At 39.6% G+C, this 21,131-nt stretch overlaps 1 protein-coding gene across 2 annotated transcripts in view; it reads left to right on the top strand.

The window, feature by feature from the left end:
* Nucleotides 1-21,131, top strand: part of LHFPL2 (LHFPL tetraspan subfamily member 2) — a 106,486-nt gene that overhangs the window by 21,683 nt on the left and 63,672 nt on the right. The window contains exon 1 of one of the 2 annotated variants that reach the window (XM_026036623.1): nt 5,958-6,144. The exons of the other annotated variant lie outside the window; for it this stretch is intronic. The gene's annotated coding sequence lies outside the window, so the exon portion shown is untranslated. Of the gene's footprint in view, nt 1-5,957; nt 6,145-21,131 lie in introns of those variants that run through there. 2 annotated transcript variants of the gene reach the window in all.

Here is a 21,131-nt window from a genome sequence, read left to right as displayed (position 1 = left end):
TGCTGATCAGAAGATAGCTTATGTTTATTAACTATATCTTCAGCTGTGCGTATTTGCGTAGAGGCCATCTGGCAAAACTCTGGCTTTCATCTGACAGATTCTGGCCTGAGCTGTGCAACGTACAATACTCATTAATATTGAAGTCCTTTAGGGTGTTGCACTGAGATAAAAGTCCATACCAACCTCCCCCCTCCAAAAAAAAGTCTATTAGCAGTGATTGAAACTGGCTGAGCTTCAGAACTGCTTTCATGTGAGTGGGGATAACCTGTGTGCCCCTGGGGCTGCTTTCTGCCCTGCTGAGCAGCTTTTGGGGTAGGCCCTCCTGCTCCTCACTTGCCTGCACGCAGGTGCAGTGTAACCATTTCTAACTGGTCTGAACAGCCACCACTGGTGCTTATCTTGAAATCAATCTCTGGCCTAAAGATTTTTCCCCCCTCACAAGCCTAAATGCTTTTTTGCAGACTACTCTTGTATGAAATAATACATCCTTGAAGACCCGAATGTAATTGAGAAAGTCTATAAATCCAAATAATTTCTCCAGATATATTGCTCAACAATAATAAACCATGGCAGCTAGGGACTGCTTTATACATGACCTGCCATGTCTTATTTCCAGTCTCAATCTCCAACATGTGTATTTGATTTCTTTTTTTTTTTTTTTTTTCTTTTCTAAGTTACCTTCACAGCTGCAATATGTGACCTTTTAGTCCAGATGAAAAGATGTCTTTTAGGGAGGTTTTGCCATGTTGTTCCACTGCACGGCCATAATGGGTGCAGGTTTTGTCACAGTCTCTTCTGTAGCATGCTTGCCCTGCTATAAAGACTGTGTAAAGCTGATTCTGTTTTTCCAGCATGACTTCTGCTGTTTCCCCCCCCAAAAAAAGGCAATCAAAGTTGCTGTCTTTTCTGGCCCTCTCTACTAAATTAGCTTTGTTCAACATCCCCTATGGTAACATAAAATAGAAACAAAACCCGATCTGATGGAGTGCTTTGATGGAGAAAATCCTGTGTACTGAGTTATGTGAGTTATGCTGTGTAATAAAGCCTCTATAATGTATTGATCTAAATTTAAACTTCTGGAGATCCATTCAGTTCATTTGCTTTTGCTTAAAAAATAGATAGTGCAGTACTAGTACACAGTACATAGCTTTATTTCCTGGCATAACAGATTTCAGATGTTAAAAAAAGAAATTCATGCCTGAGTAATGCAGGATTACCATTATTTTGCAAATATATTAGCTTCAAAATAGCAAGGCAAAATAAAAATCCTGGAAATATGGAAATATCAAACAACGCCTGGTTTTAGTTTCCTTTGAGATTTTCCATCTGAATGTTTAAGATTTTACCCAGTAAGAAAGGGAGTCACTTCTTTTTAGCAATAAACTGATCTCTCCACAAGATGATAATTAAAATGACATATACATGTAAAAGGAAACAGAATCCTTCTCCCCCTCAACTCATATTTCTTCTGTAAATTGGCTTTTAAATAGCATACTTCAAAATCACGCTGGAGATTGATATACGAGTAAATTAAGTCATAAAATCACTGGTACAATTTCCAAGCAACTCTTTGTACAAACGCCATTAAAATCCCAAAAACCACGGAGCCTAAAAATCAGGCACCTGATCCAAGTTAGCAGAGTTAGTGGCTGCTGTGTGTGCACAAGCAGAGGGTGCAGCTGTGGAGCAGCTCCCTGAAGCGCAGCCCGCCTGGGCGGGCAGGTGTCTCGCTCAGGGCACCACTTGGTCGCTTCCTCCCAGGGGTAACTCTTAGTGCCACCATGGGCAAGGTGATGTTCACTTTACATACCCAATTACCAGCACAGTTTGATAATTTTCACAGAATCACAGAATATTCAAGGTTGGAAGGGACCTCTAAGAGATCATCTAGTCCAACCTTGCCGCTCGAGCAGGAACACCTAGAGCATGTGGCACAGGGTGGCATCCAGGCGGGTTTTGAAGACCTCCAGAGAAGGAGACTCCACAACCTCCCTGGGCAGCCTGTTCCAAAAAGCCAATGGCTTTTTTCATGCATCGAAGGAGAGTAATCTTGGTTTGCCTGAATAATGCTAGTTTAAGGTAAAAAGGATCTGTTGTCTGGTATAACTCTTGCTTTTGCAGACTGCTTAAGACTGTTTACTTGGAACTGCACTAATATACGTGATTTTTTTTGCAAAGATTGTCCTGAAGAAATATCCTGAGGAAACGTAAGAAGAGCTTGTGCTGCTTGAGAAGTTAAGATTGAGTTTAAATGTTTCACTGGGTAAATATTTCAGGATTTTTTTGTTAGGAGAGATTGCAAAGACTTTAATTAAGAAAATCAGTTTAAAGTAGTTACTTGGATCATAAAGAGTCACAAATAGCGTTCAGAGCGCCAGGTTCCTAGTTGATAATTAAAATAAGCCTTAACAAAATTACTCCACTGGTAAACTCTGCTATTTGCTAGTGCCTAGGTCTACATCAAAGAAAATAGGCTGCAAATAGGTTTGGGGAGGGTGTTGTTTTCTGGAGGGTTTGTGTGTGTCCTTTTCTTTAAGGCTAACTGGCTTATACATCTTGCAGACTGAAAATGTTAATGTTTAAACATATGGAATCAACAGTTTAAGTTCTCTTTAAGTGATTATTCAGACTGGTTAAATATTTTGCCAATTAAGAAGCAATAGAGTGATTTTATCTGGCCCTGTGGAGCAGAGGGAGTTGTTAGAGTTTGATCATTTATGTTACATTTGCTGTAAAGGGCTAATATTTATTGTGTGAAATCTTTTTTTTTAAGAGAACTTTTTGTGAAACACGGTGGAATCTAGTTTTATTTCACATATAAATTACTGATAGAATTATTAAAGGTCCAAGAAGCTTTTCTTTTTAGAGATATAGATAGAGACCCAGAAATATGAATGGTTTTGCTGTGAATTAACTTGAATTAGGACCTGGACCTTTGTGGATGGGTTTAAAATCTCAGCTAACTTGGAGAATATTTGGATTTCTACTGTATTAACTGAGTTTCACTGCTTTTGGTTTGTAAGCAATATGCTGGCCCCATGAGGCTTAATTAAAATTATGAGTCCCATCATATGCTCTCTGCAACACCTGTAAGAGGAGTTTGACATGACAAGGAAAGCTAGAAGGAAAAAGATGAGGCTAATTTGACATCTGTTCAGCAAAAGGAGGAGGTTTTTCTTTTTTTGTGAGATGACAGCTAGTTGTATCCAGAAAACAGGGAGATATGTTTTTCTGGGAACCTAAGTTTTGCTTTAGGTGGGTAGGAACAAAAAAGTGGGACTCATAAAAGCACACGAGATAGCCTTTCCCTGATGACCTTCCTTTTTGCTTTGGTTTTTTTTTTTGTGATGATCATCATCTCAAAGGCGCCCAACTAAAGAGTATTTTGTGACCCTCTCAAGTAAAAGGTTCCTCATCAGGTGGGAAATCCGACAGAGGGAAATTCTGTAAAGCTTTAAGTAATTAATAGGACGCTGTTGGGCTACTCCTTGACTTGTGGCCAGTAATTCTGTCATGGCACGTGTACTGTTAGACTGCTAGAAAACAAAATACTATTTTTGTTATTTACCTGTTGTTCTGCTTTTGTGCAATATGGCATCATGCATTTCTTCCCCACAATTACAGGAAACTGGCTTATTGTATCATCTGAGAGGAAAACTATTGTATTCATATTGCCATCTCTTGGTAAATTTCTAATAATTAAGAAAGGCTTTTAAGAAAGGCTTTTTATTTATTTTATTAAAATCTGCCATTGTAACGAAAGAGACTGTGAATGCTTTTGCTTGCAGAGAAGGAAGCAAATGAAATCTGAAGTTTTTTCTTAAGAAAAAATTCTTTATCTAGATTGGAAATTCCTTTAGTGTCAAAACTTACCAATTACAGAGATAAAGGGTTTTAGTCCATAATGGGGAGGTCTTGATTTTTTTTTTTTTTAAAGGAAAGAATTTAATATTGGAGGGTAGCCACCCATGCAATATTGAAACATGGGTATTAAATTTAGCCTGACATTATCTTGGCTTTCTCCTCCATTAGCAATATGCAGGTGAGAAATAATGTAGTAATAATTTTAGGCACACGTTTGTAAGCATCCATTTGTTGGATGTGTCACAACATACTGTGAATGCATCTTTGTTATAATAATTAGAAGGACATACAATGCTAGTATATCTCTAGTTCATTAAACTAGAATGCCCTTAAACTGGGTAATGTGCTACAAACTTAATTGTTTTTGTGTTACTCCATAAGAAAGTGTGGTTTTGTTTATTTTGTCGTACTTCTAAGTAATTTTAAAAAGCCTGCAAATAGGCTAATAACATTTTTAGGTTGATCTCTTCATAATCTGAAGGAGTTTCTGTTTATGTTCTGTTACAGCCATTTTTTGCAGAAAGTCTATGTATTTATTCACTCCTGCAACCCTGATGGTAAGCAGAGATGTCTGCAGTTGTCAGAAAAAAAAAAAATCAATGTTTGGGTCTGAGTTTTGTCAAATGATGCAAGAAAAAAAAATCACAAGTGAGACAAATTAGAGATGTTCTTGCAATCGCCTAGCTGAAGGAACTTTTTGAAGAACTGCAGTCCTGAGAGCTGCCGCCTTTGTAGGGCCTGGAGACCCAGCACATCTCGCTGCTCCAATGGGGACAGTCCCACTTCCCTTTCTCTGCTCCGAGCAGTGTTTGTACTGCCATGTTGGTTGCTGGCTGTATTGCACCCTGGCATGGGCTACTTACTATTAACCCTCTCCTGTTCCCTGTCCTCTCATCCTAACTCTGAAGAAAAATATCCAGCCTTTTAAATGTAGTGTATTGTAGCAGGCTCTGTTAAGTGCTGGAGTCATGCAAGGAGACAGGATGGGATAAGTAAGGGGAAGGAGGGTGAGGAAAAAGCAGCCAAGGGGGCTGTTCCCTTTTGGATGGCAAGAAACCTTCAAACTGGTTAGACTGCTCCTGAAACCACAAGCCCTTTTTCTTCTACCCCTTTGCAGCCCCTTTTCTTCTACCAGATCCTTTATTTTGGGTGCAAAAGGGCTACTCATCATTTTGATCAAAGAAGATCAGTGGACATAGGAGACTATTAAGTCAACATGAGTGTTTTAGGAACAGATTTCGGTCTTGGCTGCTTGTAAAGGCCATGACATGACTGAAATCATGAAACCATCCATTCTCTGCTCCAGATCAAAGTGTTACAATCTGCTCCCCATCTTATTTCCACTTCCACATAATTGGGGATGAGCACAGCAGGACACTGCCTGTCTGAGACATCTAAATAAATTCTTTCTGTGGAGATGGCTCTTCAAAGCCTTGTCCCTGTCGCGGCCTGCAGCAGCCACGCTTTGCAGATGGGAGGCGGCCATTTTGTTTTCACAACTTTCGTTGCTGGCCGTTGATTCTACTTGGGATTCCCCAGGGTGTCTCTCTTTCCAGAATTACAGTAGCAAAAATATTAGTTTTGGAAAGAAGAAAACACACCGGTCTGTTCTTGGAAATCTAAGTAGGGTTTTATGCAAAAAAGGAGCAGTAGTACTCTGTAGCAGGCGGTAGTATTCTGGATTGAGAAATAACACAAATGTGGCACTGGATATCGTAAAATCTGCATTTCCAGGTACAAGGATATACCGTAAAAAAAATTAGGAGAAGATGTAGTTGTCTGCAGTGAAGAGCAAGTGATACTATGTAAACAAACTGAGACCTAGCAAAACATTTGCTGCTTTGCAGAGATGTATTCAGCCAGCAAGAGTTACACATCCAATGACAGCAGGTATCTCCCTTCAGTGGTCTCATCTACCACGGAAATCTTTCACCTGTGTACCCAGTGACTGCAGAGAGTAACTTTTGTTTGGGGTCATCTTTGTGGCAGGTGAACAGCGTTAGCAGGGCGCCACCATTTACGAGCTAAGAAAGGAGTGTCCGAGCTCTGTGCGGCTCCTTCCAGTATGAGCAGCAGGTGAGCTCTGCCCTGTGTGCTCCTGCTTGCCATGATGCTGCGGCCATGGCCATCTTGCCCTGAGGTAGCCCTGCGCTAGATAAAGCAGAGTTTCCCGTTTCTTTTTAAACTCGCCATGTGCTTTTTGCCCAACTGTGAGGGAAGATGAAGCAACCCTTGTGAGACAGAATTCAAGCATGCAGAGCGCTGGAGTTTTCAGCGAAGGTATGAAAATGCTACCTCAGTGTTATGTGCTTCTCATTAAATCTTTATTTCATATTTATGGTAGAAGTTACTGATATAACACAAACTGGGGAGAGGGAGAAATGGGGAGTTTCTCTTGTTTTGTATATTGGCATGTGCAGGCTAGTTTTGCTTTCTCTCCTCTGCATCCTGAAGACACTTGTCCCATTCTAGTGCATGTGTGGAGCTTTATGTAAAGAAAAAGGAAGATTTATGTGATTAACGTGATTTCTTTGAAGTCTAAGTTGCATAGACTTATCTTGGCTTTGATATAAATGTATCACTTTAAACAGAGGTAGAAATTCATCTCCTGAAGCTGGAATTTGTTAGTAGGTAGAACACACTCCGCTTTCATGAAAGAGAAATCAAGTACATTTAATGTAACTGACTGTTTAGGAAAGTACCTTTTATTGGATAATGTAGAGCTGCATGGTAGGAGCTCCATAAAGCAGTGAGTTGCAAGGAAATCGAACAAGCATATTCATTGGATTGGCGAGGATTGGATTTGCTGTTGCCTTTACACTTCCCCAGCTGGATTCTTGCTTCACCTCAGCCTGGGCTACACCAACCCAGGCACCTTCCACACAATGCTAAAGCAAACAGCCCCTGCCACCCAAAACCAACTGAAAACACAAAGCGCCCCTGCAAGTGTTTTTCTTGCCTTTTTTTTCTCTCACTCTGCTCTCAGATATGTTCAGGGCTTGAGATACTCTTTAATCATCAAATTCTGTATAACGTCCCCAATCAGCAAACTTTAATGGGTCAGCAGTTCATCAATTGTCTTTGCTGGTTAAGTGGAACTGAATAAATCATTGTGGAATGTCAAAAGAAAACGAGTTTGCTTTGTTGTTTCAAAAAAGGAGATGGCTCTAGTAAGAAGAATTTTATGTTCAGGGCTTGGAAATTTTTCAAAAAGATTTGGGAGAAATTAAAACCTTAAGGTTGAAATTAAAGCTTAAGGTTGTATAAAGTATACTCTCTATTAATAAACTACACATATCTCTTTTCTATCTTTGTCTTTTGAAAATCTCTTAGTTTGCTGCCTATACTACTTATAAAAGCATTCCTCTTGCTTTTTGTCCAAACTTCCTTGTTTTCTTTCATTTCCAGGACTGTCACAGGCCTCCATTTTTTTCCTCCTAGAAAAGAAGTGCATGTGGTAACATTTTTGAACAAAAACTGGTGATAGGTTGCAGGGTAGTGTGTTAGCTTGCATCCTGAGGAGTTATATTTTATATATAACTTTATATATTTTTTTGCTTATATATATATAACTTTTTATATATTTTTGCTTATATATATATAACTTTATATATTTTTGCTTATTTTGGGGTTGTAAATCCCAGGTGACTTGTCAAGTCACTCTAGCCTGTACAATTGTAGTGTTTCCTCAGATGTTAGCAGTCAGATTTGTTTTACAGGCTTAATCTGAATGAAGAAAATCTTACAGTAGGGCACATGACACCAGCACTATCCTCTTGTTTAAAAAGCGCCACTTGTTTACTCCTAAGAAGTGTGGGAACTGTTAGAGAGCCAGACTTGCAAATCTGCCGTGATCAAAACTCCATGAAACTGACTGACAAGAAAAAATAAACAGATACTACTGAAAGAAAGGGTTTACAGATGGGCTTAGTGAGATTATTTTTAAATATGTAAATTGCTCGAGTGTTATCAGTAAGGCTCTTTCTTTAATGACTTAACTCCCACCAAATGCTTAGCCAATTATTCTGTTCAGCCATTTAAAGATTTAAGTTAGAGTGTTTGCAAATATGTGGTACAGAACAATAAAATTAAGTTCCTGACTACAACTTATATTCTGGAGATGTACAGATAGATTGCTGAATAAATTATTGAGGGGAGGGAGTCAAAACTGCTTTTCAGTAGTGGAGAAGCAATGTAATATGTCATCTGTTAAACAGAGGAAAAAGATAGGCTGCTGAGCATAGCTCTAGAAAACTGCAGGAATACAAGGAGACTCTTTGTCAAGCTTGGTGAATCATCCACTTTTTACAGAGGCCCCAATAGTAGAAATGTCAGATTTAAAAATAGTGTAGTACTTCTGTGTTTTGAGTTGCATTGCTCCTGAGATCTTGTTTTCACAAACCTCTGCAAAGATTATGAGCAGTAAACTAACAATATTTTGGTTGATGTGAACAGAAGAGAAATTTGAAAATGCAGGAACAAGAAAGAAGAAACTGATCCCGGTATTACGCAGGAACATCTGTCTGGGTTTTCAAAGGCAGCTAGTTATCAGGGAAGGCAGATTTTCTGTCTGACTCTATAAGGACTGTGTGTGCTTGTTGTGTCTATATTGACGCTGCTATTGTTCTCCTGCTGTGAATGACAGATGGACCTGTCTATGCTGAGAGATTTGCGACTTTTGGCTGGCTTGTGCTTTTAGAATTTGTGCATAATAGAGCTTGGTCTAGTACTTAGAGGGAAGAAAAACAAGAATTGAAAAAAACTCTTCCCAGTGAAACATGTGGTCCCAATCTGTATTGTGAAATCATCAAATGTAGATTCCTTTCTCCTTTTTGAAGAAGGAGAGGTTATTTTTCTGAGGGACGCTATCAGCATTTGTTTTTTTTTTTTTTTTTTTTTTTTTTAAAGATGTAATAGATACCCTGCATGTGTATGCATATAGCATCCTTTGACTTAGATGAAACAACTTATGGTACTGTTCCAATGTACTCAACCTACCACTATTCAAAATCAACATCCAAAAAATATAATTAATATGATGAATTGATAAGGTAAGATGTGTGATTCAGAAATTTGTGCTTTGTAATTATGTTACAGATTAAGTAAACTCATAACATGAAAAAAAAAATGAAAAACATGTTAACCTCCACGTTAAGCATACCTATGAAAATAGAGTTGGTCTGGCAAAATCTTATTAAAAACAGTTATCTATATTCAGCCAGGATAAATGAGTTTTTGTCTTGAGCTAAATGATTCTAGTATTAAACAGGAGAGGGAAATAACACTACTGTTGATTGGAACACGTAGAGGAAAAGACTGCTGAAGTTGATGAGAGACTTGTCTCCAGTTCTTTAGATCTTGTCCCAGTATAAATCATCTGAGGGCCAATATAGGTGTTACAACATGATCCTGTTCAGAAAAGTTTTGATCTGAATCCTAATGAAAGGACTTCTGCTGTCTTGATCTTTGCCAATGGATCAACAGCCCTTGCCAGCTATGTTTCTGAATGACTCCAGGATGTCATGGTAAAGGCAGGGATGATTTCAGGGAGTTCTCTGTTGAACTGCAATTTATTAATTGGGAAACAGTCCCAGGTAAAGACTCTTAAAAATAATTTCCAAAACTCAGTTTAAAAGATGAAAGGTGGATGTTTTTTTTTTTCTTTTGCCTTTTGCCTTCCCTGGTCTTTTTGTGTTATTGCGTTTATTTCCAGCATACTAGTGGTCAGTTCCAATAGTAAGATAATCACTGTATACTGCCAGCGTACAGAAGATGTGGGACTTGCTTGAGTCTCATGTATGCTTAGAGCATGACAGACTGGAACCATGCAGTAATTACTGCGCAGAAAGAAATTTGGAGGCCCTATGTGGATGGAGCTAAAAGAATAAGCATGGATATTTTAGTACAGAATAGGTGTTAGTAAACTAAATGTCTCTACAGGTGTACTCTCTGGGCTGTATGTGGGTTTGAAGCTACTGTGCTTCTGTTAACCTAACTCAGCATCTGTTGTGGTGACTAGTATTGATGGATAAATGAACCAGAGTGCAGAAATGCTGCTAACTGTCTGTGCTGAGTCAACTGGAAAAGTACTTCTTGACTTTTTGACCTCTGCCTTCTGCATTTGGTTTTCTTTCTCTTTATTTTTTTTCTTCTATTAAAAAAAAAAAAAAAAAAAAAAAGCGAGAGAAAGAAGCACCTTTTGATCTTTTTTTTGTGTGCCCTGAAGGCCTGGTCTGTTAGCGTGACGGGTATTTAAGTCAGCGCTCTTACCCCGTAGGGTAGTTACTAGCAGCTCTGGCAGAGTGCTTGGCTGAGCAGTGCCTGGCGGTACCTGTTAGTGGAGTGATGCCGTCTTCACGTGCTCTATCCAGTGCTCAGCCTGCCTGCTAGGTAACCTGCCCTTTCCATTTACCTCAAGGCAGATACACACACAAAAATACCTTCTTGCTATTCCTGCTGCTTTCTCTATTTCCTAGCAAGCTGTGGGGCTGCCTTTTATGTCTCTTGCCCTTGACAGTCTCTTGGAGAATTTCTTAACTACAGGCTGCCACAGATGCTTATATTTTAGGTGAATGTGTCAGGAAAACGGCAGTTCTGACTGAACTGTGGAGCTAATGGGGTTTCCAGGAGCACAAGAGCCTCTTGCTGGAGCGGGCAGGAGAGTGGCAGAGTGGAAGGCTTGAGAGGTGCTGGCTTCCCGCACAGCACCCGCGGGCCCCGCTTCCTGCACCCAGCCCGGGGGCCTGTGTGAGCAGCTCGCGCGTCTGCTGCTGCACCTCTGTCCAGCCAGCCTGCTTGTTGCCCCTCGAGCAGCATGCTGCTCGAGATCAACAGGAAGGCTAGCAGCTTGCCTGGGTTTTTCCCCCACTGTACTTGAATTTTTGAAGACATTTGACCCCTGATATCCCCTTGAGCAGCAAACTAGTGAAATTTTTCTATCTAGATGGCTGGGATAGCACTGGGTAAAGTCCAATCTCATTACCCTCCTCTGTCCTCTCCAAAGACCTCAGCATGCCCTTAAAGCTCCTTTTTGATTAACTTACCTTGGTTCTTCATTGATGTTAATAGCTTACTGTGCTCAAATTACTAAACCAAAAAGTCAGCATTATCCTTCTCCTTTTAGTCACCCTTTAGGGACCCTTTAGTTTGAATCTTTACAGTATCTTTGTGAGAACCCTGGGAGGACAGGAGGAAAGCTTGGAGAACTGGAGAGGAGCAAGCATAGTAATTCTCTCCCTACTTCTTTCTTTTGTTTTCTTTTCAAAGGTGCTGGGGAAATGAAGGGAATTTAAAGCCTGTAAGTGAAACCTTAATCCCAGAACATTTTTTTAATGAGTTATTAAGCAGTTACTTTATAAGCATGTATAGGATAATAAAAATGATAAGCAACCAATACAGTTTTACCAAGAACAAACTTGGTCAGACAATTTTAATTTCCTTCTTTGGCAGTATAGCTAGTGCAGTGAGTTAAAGATAAGCAGTAAATTGATGAGATGTCTTGACTTCATTATTTTTTTTCAGGCCGTGACTGCATGTGATATTCTTGATACCATCTCACATATCATTCTTAGAAAATGACTCTTAGGGAGCTCTGCATGAAGTTGTTATAAACTGAACACACAAGTGATTGAGGAAGGGTCTCCAAGTCTTTAGTGGCTCACTGATAGCTACGAGGGCCTTTCAAATAGGGCCAGTCTTAGAGTTTTTATTTGTTTGTTTTTGTTCTGTATTTTTAATAGGCACTTGGCTATTAGAGTAGAGGGAATTTGTTTGTGGACAACAAGCTGGCTTGTTTCATAAGAATGTTGCAAATCAAGACAAGAATTTAGAATGATGACGATAGATGATTTTCAAGCTGTAGCCTGCAAACCCATTGAATCTGCTGATTGCTTATAAGGAGTCTATTAAGAGTAAGTCACAGAGTAAGTCTTAGTTCGCTACACGGGCTTCTGTGGAACACTTAGCAATTTTCTTAACTACTTGGAGACGTTGTCCAAAGGCCCCAAGTTGAAATTCCAAGAAGTGAGCACAATTTACTATGGTTTTAACAGGTGTTAAAGGAGGAATAAAAGGCTAAAGCAGTTTAGCAAAATAAAATCTGGGCTTTACAGCCAAAAGACAAATATCATCTGAGATGTGCAAACAATGAGTGTCGTGTAAAATGGCAAGCAGTTGTTAGTCTCTACCTAGTCCTGCTGAAGTCTCAAACTACTGCTTCCATTTCAGACTTACTTTTCGTTTTAAAGGGCACAAACATCTTAGAGTGTCTTAAGAAAACAAGTGCTTTGAAAATGCTGCCTATGTGAAAAAAAAAACAAAGTGACTGTATTTGTCTCATTTCATAGCAAAAATAATGGCTGTGAGAGAGACATCTCTCCGGAAGTGAAAAGCTTTGCAGGAGATACTATCTCCTGCTAGTGGAAGGCAGAAAAAAAAACATTTGCTGTAGTGTGCTTTTGGATGGATAATAGGAAAAATAGGAATTGTCTTAGGTATGCAGAAAAAGTTTCTGTGGCAGATGTCTGATACCCTGCAGCTATTATGTGGTTTAGGCCTCTTAGTCTCAATAACTTGTTTGTGTGCATAGCTAAGCATTGAAATAGATGACTTAAAGATATTGTGGAATATCCGTTGAGATTAGAGGTTTCCAAAAACAGGTTAGATGCAAAAAAAAAGTCTTGAGGATGATCTAACTATCCTTGATTGTATCTCACAGCAGGAATTAGATAAAATGAGCTTTTGAAGTCTCTTTTAGCTCCTGCTATGGTTTTACAAATACACAAACCATTTGAGTCAAGGGGAAGCAAACTAACTGGTTCACAGAACAAGATCCAGCCACACAGGAATGAGCATTCATGCAGGCAATACTATGCCAGAGAGCAGTGAGGTGGCGTATTTCTTTAGAGGGCTTGCTTGTGACCTGAACCTACACGATAAGTGTAGAATTGCACTTTGTCTTAAGGAAGATAGAGATACTCTCAACAATTTGTGTAGATTTGTCTTCCCACATCTTTAATAAATAAAGAAGTTGTGTTGAATATTTTGTTGTCTTGATTTCATTTTGGTGAACTACAAAGAACAGGTTCTCGCATGGTACTTAGTTGACAATCAGCAATCTCAGGTCCTAGGGACATCCAAGTCTCTCTAGTTTTCCATGCTGAAGTATTGCTATTGAACGCAATAAAGAATACAACTCAAGCAGAAGATCTGTCCAAAAGCACCAAATCCTACTTCATTATGAAGAGATCGTGACAAAATTATAATTACTTTTTCCCTTAGAAAGAATACCAGAATAGAAATCTTCCTCCTTTTTAAAAAGCAGTAAGCATGGTAATAGCTCAAAACCACAGAAGGAACTGAATTCTTGACTGTGTTACAGGGTTGTGCAAGAAAAACTGTAACACTTCAAAAAAAATCTGTATGATTGGATTTAATCAGCCAGTTTACAGATGTGTGTAGATCAGTTTCAAGGGACTCTGCATCTCTATGGAAATTTAACCATTGGCCAGAGGAACTGTAATGTTTAAGACAGGAATGGAACAGAAACCTTTATAATTGTACTGAGCTTTTCCTTGTTTTTAATGCCCTTTCCTACTCCTTGTTGAGTAGGATCTATATCTTGTGCTGGAAGACATCTTAGATATGGATTTGCCTGTCCAGTCTTGACTGTAATTGAACTTTAGGCTTTCTAAAAATGATCCAGTATTCAACTCCTTTGTCGAATACCTCAGTTTTTAAATCTGGTTGTACCTAATTTGTTTTCCTGTTTAAGTGTTGGCTGTGGATCATGGCTTGTTTCCCAGTCGTGAATGAAATCATACATATGAGAGAGGTAAAATCATTTTTCTCATTTATAATTTTTGTTTCTCTCAATAATTATACATGGCTCTGTCCAAATCTGTCATGTCTTACATCATATCATGCTGTTAGCAGAAATGGTGATTGATGCTGTTGGTGGATTGGGAGGGGAATAACAGTCTAAAGTCTGCATGCGTTTTTTGCCTGTTGGCATGTCTGCCTTCATCTGGCATTTGGCATATCTTCTGGTTTCATGAGAACAAAACTGACGTGTTCTGGTCAGGCCAAGTGTCCATTTAGCTCAATGCTCTCTCTAAAGGCCTCCAGTGAAGATGCTGGGGGAGAAATATGCAAGAAATGCATGGAGTATATACAGTGCTTCTTTCTCATGGTTGGGGCTCCTGATTAGTGGCTTAGATTGTGTCCAAGTAATCCTTAGCTTTGGATCTGTTATTCAAGAACTTAGTTCATTTTTTTATCCCTTTCTGGTTTTGTGTGCCCAAATGTCTTGCTACAGTGATTCCATAATCTAAGTATACATTGTGGGGAAACAGCATTTCTTTTGTTTGTCTCAAATCTACCATTTCATTCGTAGTCTGCAAGCTTTTGCTATGAGCAATGAGAAGTCCTTTTTTGTTCTTCACTTTTTCTGCTGGTTTGTCATTCTGCTGGTCCCTGTGCTCTTCTCCCTAATTTTTCTTCTATGTTGAAGACTTTGAATCTTTTTGGTCTTGGAAGGCTGAACATTTGCCACAATAGAAGTTACAGTCTTGCAGCACTTTGAAAACATTGCCATTTACTGTGTGGCTAAGGCATTGAATTTTTAGTTTCCCACTAGTAAAACCAGGATAAAATTTCTTCAGTTGAGGGAGGTTCTCTGAAGACTGATTAATACCTGTGTTCAGATGATGTGTATAAATTAGAGAGGAACCAAAGTGTAGTTCCAGATATGATAATAACTTCTGTAAGTACAATATTATTGAAGTTTCTTTCTCCCTTTGTATGCTGTACATGGTCATTAACTACCATTTTTGATGAAAGATATTTCCACAGGCATTTCTGTTGCTAAAAGAACACATGTAATTAACTGTATTTTTTATTGAGGGGGGAAAAAAAAAAGGAGTAATGAATGCAGTCTTATTAGGGAATCTTACTTTGTTTAAGAAACATTTTGATGAACACTTGGCATGGCAGAGAAACAACACGTTGTGTAAAACTTGAGTTAAGTGTGAACAGAATCACTTGAGAATTTAAATACTTGGTTTTGGTTCTCTCATGGAAAGTCATCCATGTACCTGGTGGTGAACTGGATCTGAGCTGGGACTCCATGTACTGAACCTGTGTGCAGATTCTCCCATGGGCAATGACAACCCAGTTGTGCCTCTCTTGCCCATCCACTAGCCATTCCTCTAGCCTATGCTACACTTCATGCCCATGAGGATATGTTTGTCATACAGTTGTGAAAGAACAAGATTGAGCTAACTGGCAGATTTATAGGAGCACTGTGTGGAGGGGAGGATAAGGGAGCCCTGAATCCTGTGAAGGCCTGGGCCTGATGAACACGTTGAGCGTGGGGCAATGGGTGGTCAGCAAAGGTTCAGCAGAGAGGCTGAAGAGACGTGGGCCTGCAGCCTGGCAGAATAGTGTCCGAGTCCTAGTCAGTGTTTCGCTTGTACTAATACTGTTGTATTAGAAACCACATCACTCTGTGGTAAGGAATGGCATGTTTAGCCCATAGCCCTTATGTGTCTTTAGTGCAGTCACACTGCATGGCCCTGTTCTCCCTGCCTAGGGTCTGTCTGCACTACCCCTTCTTTCTCAGTATATTTTTTCCTTTAGTCAATTGGTTTCAGCTGTTGACAGAAAAATCAGTGAGCTCAATTAAGAGGATACCTTTGTATTTTACAAAAGTAGGTGGCCAGATGGAGGAAGGACTCAGAATCATCCTGTCAAATCTTTCAATCATCTGTGAAGCCCAAATCTGACAAAAATGGGATTCATTACTTGCAGAGTTCATGGAATTACTTGCTTTAATTACTGTTTTCCATAACTCAGGATTTTTTTACCATATAAAGCTTTATTTTAGATGCTAGTTTTCCATTAGCAGCCAAATACACTATAAATTTGAACTAGAATGATTCAGACTTCACTCCTCTGAAAGTTGATGAAATCAGTTTTATTTGACTTCTTTATATAGTGTTAGAAGCCTGTCTAGCAATGAGAAGGATCCAGTGGATGACTCATGTGTTCTTTCTGCTTGCTAGGTTGCATACAGAATATTGTCCATGTGCCATTTGCAACTCCACACCAAAAGTTATAGTTCTGCACTAGACCGTGTCACCGTCTACTGAATGTGATTTGGAGCTGTGCGCCTTAAGCATGGAGACAGGAAAAGCTCTGCTGGAGAGCAGAATAAAGGCCAGGTGAAAGGAGGGGCCAGTCTATGGTCTGCTATGAAGTATTGAGCTTAAAATTCAGGACAAGCGTTTTGTGGGTCTCTTCTGCACATTTTGTTGTTTTGAGTTATGGAAGTTCAAAATAAACTTTTAAGTTTTGGCAGGGATGCTTTCTAACATGGTGCTTGTAAAGGGTGACTTTAAGCATGGCTTTCAAACGGAGTGGCTTGTATTATTATCTAATAACTCCGCTTTCTTTAAACTGGATTATTACACTCCTTTTGTTCGTCTGTTTTTAGAAGCTGTAGAAGGTCCCTGTTCTTTAGAAATAAAGAAATCTGCCTGGCAAGGTTTATAAGGCCAATAGATCAGATTTAATATACTGTTAAAACTAAGGACTTTTAGTGCTTAGAAAATGAATTGATTTGTAGTAGACAGGAATAGTTGAATTTATTCCCACTGATAACAGCAGGAGTGCTTGAATTAAGCCAATGTTTAGCACTTCTAAAATCTTGACTTTGAATAAATACCATGTTTTGTTGTTTTAGTTTTTTTCATTTTTTTTTCCCTCCAACATTATAATTTTACATTTACTTTGCTGTTGAAAAATACTAGTCACAGTGCAGTGGATGGGGAAATTCTTTGTAGTCTGATTTCCAGGCATTATTCCAAAGTACACAATTAAAATGCCTTTATAGCTTTTGTTTAGAGCAGGCTTTTTAATGCAAAGATCAGCACTGAGTCTTTTTGATCCGATTTTGCCAATGCTTAATTTGTGAACTTTCCTTCAAACTTGCCATTAAAATTTAGTGGAGTGTGTCTTGTTAAGAAAATACGTGATTATCCTGTATACTGTGTTTTGCAGAAGAACAAAGAACACCTTTTTTTCTTTTCCTCCTGTAGAGATGATTTTGGAGTAGCCTGGTAATGCAGGAAGAGGAGAGGACCCTACAATTAATTAATTGCTTGGAGGGCCCGGGAGATCATTCTGCTGCAATGAAGAGGAAGCAAAGAGCTTCCCTGGGCTCTTTGAGCAAGCTCAGGCTGTGACTCGCTCCTTGGTGCCCGTGACAGCAGCTCGTGGTCTCTGGTCTCTGCCCTTTTGGCAGAGAAGGAGCAGCCAACTTTTCATTAGTTTGTAACAGTGAGACTGGTGGGAATGCTGTCCTGCCTTGCAGAGAACTGGCTGTGAATTCCTTCAGTGCTAAGAAAGCTAAAAATAATACTCTAGGAAATGTAGGTTTCAGGCCCTGAACATACATTCAAAAAGAGGTTAAAGCAGCTTTATGGAAGCAAAAAGAGCCACAGGTGCCTTTGGCTTTTTTATTTTAATAATGAAACTGTTAAGGTGTTCAATATATTTAAGAAAAGATTTTAATTTTTTTTTCAGTAGTGTTTATATATGCTTTACATATAGCATGATTGGGGGATTTGTCTATGTGCAGTTAATGGATTCCCCTCATATGGCTTGGTAAGCCGTCTCCGTCCTCGTGCCTCCTGCCTGTTCTTACATTCCCTTCCTTTGTGGTGACCCCGCAGGGGCAGCGGGGCTGATCTGGCCCCTCTGTGCGAGCTGAGCCCAGCAGCGCCCGGGCAGCAGGGCCAAGGAAGAATTGTGCCTTAGATAACACGAGCGCGTTTTCCTCAGCCTGCTTGCCGAGAGTCTGAAGAAGTTTTAGTCTCCACAGGAAAAGGAGCAAAGAGGAAAGACATGGGGACAGCCCTCTAGAAGGGTGGCATTGCACGGGCACCGAGCAAGGCGCTGCTGAGGTGAGCAGTGGGGACAGCGACAGTGTGGGGACAAGCCAGGCCCAAGGTGGCTGGCTGAGAGGGGCGTCCAAAAAGAAAGCAGTGACATGGAGCACTGTGGCCTAGGTGCGTGCAGCTTTCTGGATCAGGTCCAGAGCATGGGGGAGAAACTGAGGCAGGAAATGGCCAAGATGGGTGTAGTATTGCTGTAGAAATACAATGCATACAGTGCATTTATTTATATTAAAGTAAATTTTAGAAGTGTGGCTGTGAATCAATTTGTTCTCTGCCTCAGAGTGCAAAGAGTTAAAAATGCCGTCAGATCTTGGCTGCGGTGAGTCCCTGAGGAGTAACCTGCAAAAGGCTGGGATGCAGCCGGCCTGCGCGGCGCCCCTCGCTCGGGCGGGAGGCCCCACAGCCCCTGCCTGTGGGTAACTGACCATGCGCTTGTTTTGCAAGAACAGCATAAAAAAGGAATCACTGAATTATTAAGACATTGTTCTGTCCCCTACTCCACAGTAATCAAATAGTTAATGTGTTCGGCTATAAAGTGCAAACCAGGTGTGTTTCTGACCTCCTGCTGAGATGGTTCCAGCTGTGGCTCCCAGAGAAGAACAGCACGCCTGGCTGGCAGGTTACCAGCGCAGGACCACCCTTTTCCCAGAAAGGACATGTATGCATTAGCCGTAATAATTTGGCCTTTAAACCAATTTTACTTCACTAAGATAGGTCCCTAGGGCAGGCCAAGTGTACTTTGGAAATCACCTGTAGTGGCGATTGGTTTCGGTGGCTGTTGTGGAGCTTTGTACAGTTTGTGCGTCTGTGAAGACTATGAGAACCCGAGGCATTAAGTTAGACCGTGTAACTCGTATGCAGATGGGGACACCTCAGTCGTGTGGACTTTAGTGGTGTGTAAGCCCATGACTAGAGCCCCTGTCGCTCGTTCAGATGATGGACTGACAAACAATTCCTTTTCTTTTTGTCTTTATCTTAAGACTCAGAAATAACAAGGATGCATTTATGAGAAAAACCCTTCCTTAAGATTCAAACAGGAAACAAATGGAGATTCCATTAACATTGTATTGAACCAGGAAAATGCTCTTAATTTGCAGATACCCCTTTGACTGAACGCAGAAATGTGTTTGCTTAGTAAAACTGGGTGGAATTATTAAACTCAAAAAGCTATTTGGGCCAGTGTAAACATATTACTTACCCAAAACACTTAAGGAAGTTGCCCTGAATGTTTTCCCTGAGGAATTAATGCTTTGCTGTAAGTGGTAAGAATTTACACAATCTATAAATTGAATAAATAATGAAAACTATGAGAGATTAAAGGTGTTCTTTCCCCCTTTCCTCCTCATTTTTAAGGAGTTTCCTTGATCTCTTTACTGCACACAACCTCATTAGGAAGGAGTTATAGTCAACTATTTTCAAAGGCACTAATAGGAATTTCTTGTTTTCTTGCACCTTACTTTTAATGCTGACTGTAAAAACCTACTTGATTGCAGCATAAATATGTCATTGATGTCGCCATGAACGTTATTTCATAGGAATACTTAAAACAGATTTAAGCCTCATGGATAAGCTTTCTATGCAAATCACATTTTTTTTTTTTTTTTTCTCCAGAACCTGACACCAAATCATCCTGTGCTGAATTTTATAATATGAGCTTTTGCAAGCATTAAATTTGTTTTATATAAGCATTAACAAAAGTGTAAACTAAGGAAGGGATGGTTGGAAAGGATGGTTGCCTTCATGAATAATTCAAGAGTCTTCTCCCAGCTCCTTTTTTTTTTTTTAAATGTGTTTTCACTTTATGTACATGTTTTCACTGCAAAAAATGCAAGAATGTCAGTCAAGTTAATGTTTAAAAAGAACATTAGAGAAGGTTGTATTTTCATGCAGGCAGAAAAATGTGAGTTCCATCAGCAGTAATCTAAGACAATTATTTTAAAGAAGTGAAAACCTTTCAGAAAAAAAAGTGAAAAGAAAAAATACTGACTGATGATCAATAGAAAAATGAGGCATTTTAATGCCACAGACCCTGTAGTACTGTAATTCAGATTTTTCTCCTGAGAGGTCTCTTCCTTTCACTTCTGGGCAGTTCTTTGCTTTCTCCCTGTCCCGAAGTCCTCTGACTTCTCTCCTTTTCCATGCAGTGTTGGATCATGGAATCATTATGGCTGGAAAAGACCTTCAAGATCATTGAGTCCAAGCGTAAACCTTCCAACACCACACCTGCTAAACCAAGTCCCTAAGAGCCTTATCTACACATTTCTTGACCACTGAAACTTGAGAACATGCTTTACAGAATACATACACATAGAGAGAATATGTGTGATATGATATAAAGAAATAATTCTCATTGATATGTGAAAGGGATATTGCAGATGCCTGGAATATACTACTGGAAATTAACAATATTCAATATTAATGCGGCTTCATTTTTAGTTAGGTTTTAGACAATCTCTGGGAATCTTCCATTACCTTGAGTATGACTGTATTTCCCCCAAAAGCATTCTCAGCATGCCAAGTATTTTTAGCAAGAATCTACCACATTCAGAAGACAAACAAAATGGAAGTATAGTTAATTTAAAACAAAAATCACCCTATTTTGTGTGGGTTGTTTTTTGAGTAGCATATCCTATTGATGTGCATTAAAGTATTTCAGATTCCAGTCAATCTTAAATGTGCTTTGCTGGCTGAGATTTGCTTTCAGACCAGAAAAAAAGCTGCAGAAGCTTCAGCTGTTGGTGTTTGTTCTAAGGTGGACGTCCTTGGTGGACGTTCAGCAAAGGTGACATCTTGCAGTGCCTCCGTGGCTGGCAGCACTGTGAAAATGCATCCTGGTGGTTAATTAGTGTGGAAATTGCCCCCTCGCTCTGGGCAGGGTCATGCTTCTCATGCCCACCTTTAACGTGTGATTATGTGCGGGTCGGGTATTCATTCTGAGATGAATTTATTTGCTGCCATGCTTCTGGGTTACTCCATGTAGCTTGATTCTTGCCCACTTCGCTCTCTGTGAATCTCAGCGGGAGAGAATTTGGATGGAATTTAGAATTTAGATGATGAGGGCAAGTTTTAGGATCTTGACAATAGATGCCCTGGGAATTAAAAGGATATTTGGGAATAGGTTTATATTTTTTTTTTCTCACTGATTTTTTAAATATAAATCACTTTTTTTTAATATAAAATAAAACCCAACAGTTTTGTCTGATTTCTAGTGACTATAAAGAAGTAATAGAAATGCCTTTATTCCATCTTTTTTTTTTTTCCCTCACTTCTGTCATTTCCTTTCAGCTTCCAGAAAGCTGTCTCTTTCTT

This window comes from Nothoprocta perdicaria, unplaced genomic scaffold (assembly GCF_003342845.1).
Source record: "Nothoprocta perdicaria isolate Ctin4 unplaced genomic scaffold, notPer1 scaffold_1, whole genome shotgun sequence".
NCBI classification, from domain to species: domain Eukaryota; kingdom Metazoa; phylum Chordata; class Aves; order Tinamiformes; family Tinamidae; genus Nothoprocta; species Nothoprocta perdicaria.
The sequence above is the reverse complement of the archived record's forward strand: the minus strand, read 5'-3'. Positions and strand labels throughout refer to the sequence as shown.